This window comes from Dasypus novemcinctus, chromosome 14, assembly GCF_030445035.2.
Source record: "Dasypus novemcinctus isolate mDasNov1 chromosome 14, mDasNov1.1.hap2, whole genome shotgun sequence".
Classification (NCBI taxonomy): Eukaryota; Metazoa; Chordata; class Mammalia; order Cingulata; family Dasypodidae; genus Dasypus; species Dasypus novemcinctus.
The window spans coordinates 52,413,730-52,419,127 of record NC_080686.1 but is presented as its reverse complement, the minus strand read 5'-3'; positions in this window follow the sequence as shown (position 1 = coordinate 52,419,127).

Here is a 5,398-nt window from a genome sequence, read left to right as displayed (position 1 = left end):
TCTCTTGTACTTTTGTTTCTTCTATAAATGTCCATTGATATGTATTCTGTGATCAACCTAGGTGGAAAGGTAAGATACTGAAATTATTAGGACCTACAAAATCTAAATAAATGCAAACCTGAGACAATGAATTATTGGATGCCACATTGAATTATGGGGTACCTCTGACATTAAGATTTACAAACAAATAAATGTCAAACAATCCAAATATTTGGAGAATTGTGCCCAGTTAACAGAGTCAAATATTTTTTCAAAAAAGATCTCCAAAGGAGTATAGAAGGAACATACAGAATTTTCCTACATTTCATCTGCAGAAAAATAGCTGGTCACCACAAAGTATACACTTAAACTATACCAGGTTTAGCACTCTTAGAGTAGGAGCCTGAAAAAAGAAAGCAAAACAAAAAAGGGAGTGTGATGGGAGTTTCTGAAGAGACACACTGGAGGGCTGATAGTAATAATGGTTGTGAATCCAGCACCAGGCCAAATGTGACGGGCTTTAACTCCTGAGTGCTCCCAGGAAAAGAAATTCTAATAATTCAGTTCACAATTACAAATGGGTTCAGCCTTATGGGGCAAAGAACATGGTGAAGAATGGAAAATGAATCTGGGACAGCAAATGTAAGATAGCTAGTATGATGCCAATAAAATTCATTCCAGGTATATTATTGATCTAATTGTGAAAGGCAATAACATAAGAGAATACTTCATGACCTCACACATGGAAATATTTCTTAACAACCCATTATGAAGAAAAAGATCGACAAATTGGACACTATTAAAATTAAAAATGTTTGTTCATGAAAAGACACTATTGAGAGAGTGAAAAATCAAATCTCAAAATGGCAGAAGATATCTGCAACACATACAACTGACAAAGGCATATATCCAAAATAAACAAACATTACTCCTAAAAATCAATTTTATAAAAATACAAAATATAACCCAATAGGAAAAACTGTGTAATAAAATTGAACAGAATATTTAAATTCCAATAGAGTAATCAACTTTATTAATAATCAGGAAAAGTGAATGAGATACTTCCATATGCTCATCAGAAACACTAAAATTAAAGAAATTTACAATGCTAAATATTGGTGAGGATGTGGCACAATAGAAAATTTCACACACTGCTTGGTAGGCAGTTAAACTGTAAGCACTTTGGAAAGTCATTTGCCAATACCATTTAAACTGGAACATATACACGCCCTAGAATCCAGCAATTTCATTTTTAAGAATTATCAACCTAACAGATAAATGTATATATGTTTCCAAATATTGAGAGGGTATTTAGATCACACATGGTTGATGGGTGTGAAAATCCTGCTTGCAGTTGTAGGTACTCTCGGTTCCCTGGTGTGGTGGTTGACCATCCTTACCTCCCTGTTAGCTGACCTGGGTAAGACCAACGAACCAGAGAGTAGGATTTGCAACACTGTTGAGGCTCAGAGCCCAGCTGGAACATGGCCAGTCCAGAGATTCAAGTCTCCTGAGTATACACCAACCCCAGCACCAACCACAGGTTCAGTAAAAGTGGCAGAAGAAGCATGTGTAGAAAGGTCACATCTGAGTCTAACTTCATCATACTCAGGAGCACATATTCCAAAGTAGGGCCCACTGACAAGGCACTGAACTCCAGAGCCATCTGTCATGACAATAGGGCCTGGGTATCTCCATAGCCCTCAGGAGCAGAGCATCAGTACCTGGCCTTGTAGCTACTTCAGCTGTCTCTGAGATCCTGCTGAGATGTGCATTAGCATGACCCCTCTGATGGGGTCCTTTCTGAAGACTCTTTTTGAAGACTCTTAGCCATATAAACTCATTTGTCTTTACCATTTCCCCCCTTTACTCAAGGTCTTTTTCTAGTTGCATCATCAGCTGGTGATTGGTAGTAATCCCTTGGTGCCAGGGAAGCTCATCCCCAGGAGTCATGTCCCACACTGGGGGGAAGGTAATGCATTTACATGCTGAGTTTGGCTTAGAGATTGGCCACATTTGAGCAACATGGAGGCTCTCAGGAGGTAACTCTTAGGCACCCTGCAGCTCTAGGCCTAGCTGAAATTTCAGGCACACAGGCTCATATTTACAGTCATCAGTATCAAAGACTCATCATTGGACCTTCCTTCTTCACTGGTGTTTGCCCTTGTTCTTGGGGGATTGTTGCTACCCCATTGGGGAATGTGACAGAGCTCCCCTGGCCAGGAACTCAGCACTCCTTCAGTTATCATTTGTAACTGTAACTCCTATGAAAATACCCAACGAATATCTGAACATTTTTATATACCCTATATATATGCCCTGGAGAACTCCCTCCTACCCATGCATCTCCATCAATGACATGCCACACCAGTGTTCCTCCCCTGCCATAGTTGAACCCCTCTGTGGTCCAAAACTTTTTCAAAAATGAAGCCTATTATATTGCCAAGTTCAAGTAGTAGGAAAATGAAATAGTAATGATAGGTTTAAATATTAGAAATAGAAAACATAATAATTTAGGAAAACCAAAATAAAGAAAAAATAAAAATTGGGGTATTAAAAAAATGAAAAATATCAAAAATTTTTTTGCCATTTTGCCTTTCATCACTGTAATAGGTGTAGTGGCAAGGCAATCTCTTCCATTTCTTCCTCAGTGTCTACATCCTTTTTTTTTTTTTATGTCTTAAAGTTTTAGGTCACCGTAAAGTCACATATAGAATACAGGGAACTCCCATATACCCAACATCAAACCCTTTTCCCCCTTCCCCAGCAATGATCTTTTTACATGTGGATGTTACATTTGCTGCACCTGATATACAGATATTGAAACATAGCTACTAACCATGGTTACATTATGGCTTACATTTTAGACTATACATCTTTATAAACTTTTGGTGATATTTAACATGGCCTGTATCTGTCATTGCAGGATCATGCAGAACACTTCCATTGCTCCCCATTTCTCTCTCTTCCATCAATTCTATTCATTGCTCCCCCTCCCCTCAGGACCCACAGTGAAAACCAAGCTTCACTGCCTGAAGGACAAGATTCATAAATACTTGCAACAATGCTGGGGGCTTGACACACTAGTCTGTCCTCCCCAATTGGTAGCCATCTATGCTCTCGAGAGACACCCTCCCCGCTGTTTGAGAACATCAGGCCTCCCCAGGATGGGAACATAACATCTTCCTGCTCATTGTGTGGGTCTCCACCCACTGATATAACAAACTATGACATAATGAGCACTCACACACTCCGCAGAAGCCTGCCCTCGGTGCACCTCGATGCCCTCCATCAAACACCTTAAACCAGTAACCCTTCCTTATTATATTTTCTAAAGTTTTCTCAACATCATAGTTTCAACCACATACCCAGTAATCTCCTGTGTTCACTTGCTCCCCCCCAAACCTTCCCCCAGTTCCTTGGACCATCTGGCCCATCCTCCCATCCCTAGCCCCACTTAAACCTGCAAAGCCCAACCCAATAGTATCCCTATGCCCCCATCTTATCCTGTCACTGCAGAACTACTTACCTCCACTTTATCCTAGATTTTGTACATGTGGGCATTGGCTCACAACCTTCCTATTTCCTGTAAGCCTATCTTTTTTGCTTAATTCATATCAGAGAGGTCATGTAGTATTTGTCCTTCAATGCCTGGCTTGCTTCACTTAACATAAGGTCCTCAAGATTCATGCAGTCTACTTACTTTTAACAGTAACCCTGACTGTCTTATTTCCTTTCACTCAAACATTTCTTTTTATTTTTTAAAATTATCAGTACATGTCAGTAGTAGGATGGCCTTCTACAGGTGTCATCATTTCAAATTTTTCTTTATTTATAAAATTCAGAATTATAATATCTGCCTCATAGGGTTGTTATGAGGATTAAGTGAGGTGAATCACGTAACAAAACTTTGTAAAATGTAAAATATACAAATGAGAAATTGGGTCATCCTGTAGGCATGGTTATCATAGGAAACATGAGAATGCAAAGAATAGAAAAAGTAAAAACTCAGCAACCTTGCCAAAACAATTTCTGTTAATACTTAGAAATATTATTTTCAACTTTTTATTTTTCATTTACTTTTTATTTTTTATTAAAGCAATTTGTATTTATAATTTACACAGAGTACTTCTGCAGTCCAGCTCCAAAGCTAACTTCCTACAGCCACTGTTTCCAACTCTTAACTGTTATTTTTTCCCTTTTGGTATACACTCATAATTTTAAAAGCAACTGTGGCTGGCTTGAGTAGTTATGTACCCCAAATTTGAATATGTCCTTGATTTTATCTACATTTTTTCACATGTGAAACCTGTGAAATAGGACCTCTTGAAGATGCTATTTTCAGTTAAATTTTGGCCCAGCTAAATGACACCAGGTCTTAATCTGATCACTGGTGTCTGTTATGAGTAGAAGAATTTTAGAAATGGAGAGAGGAAGTCACAGCAAGTAGTCAGAAGTCAGTGGGAATCCAGGAAAGAACGGATAGGATTTTACCATGTGACCCAAAGCCAAGGAACTCCAAGAATTGCCAGCCAGAATACTACCAATCTAGGAGGAAGCAAGCATTTTAGCCAGTGTTTTCATTTAGACTTTTGGCCTCAGAAACCGTTAAGCCAATAAATTCCCATCCTTAAGCCAACCCATGGTATAACATTTGACTCACCATCTGGGGAAGCTAAAACAGCAACATTGTTATTTTCCTATTTATAGTTTCTCTAATTTTAGATATATGTTGGCTTTCTTCCAGGAATGTTGAAGGTTGTCTTCTCTTATTCCATTTTCCCACTTACTCCCCACCTCTTTCCAAACACACGCGGACACAGACACATATTCTTCCCCTCTACTAATCCTACAAATATGTCCATATTCCTATTTTTTGGTTAAATTAATATTCAGTGTATACATCTTTATAATGTTATAAATAAGGTTTCCTTATTCCCAATGTTTTTTCAATCTCTTCCCCACCTTTAAAAAAAGAAAGAGTGAGGTTATATTATAAATCAGTTCCTGTTTTTCTCCATAAATACAATTTTTGGTACTCAATTGTTCATATCCATCATTTATTTAAACCTTTATTCTTGGCATTAAGTTACTTATTTTTTTATTCTTCAGTATTCTAAATAAAATTGTGATGAACATCTCTGTGCATAAAACACCTTTAGTATTTGGAATTTTTCCTGAAGATAGATTTTTGGAAGGACTATTATTAATCAATGGCTATGAAGCTTTTAAATAATCTTGATACACATTTCCAAATTGCTACTCAAAAGATTTTCATGAGTTTAAACCCTTACAGTGTGTGAGAGTGCTAATTTCAACAAATACCTGCCATCATATGTGTTCTCATTTTAAAACTGTTTACCAATTTTTTAAGTAACAAATGATAGTGCCATTAACAATGTGTTTATTAGTGAAAATG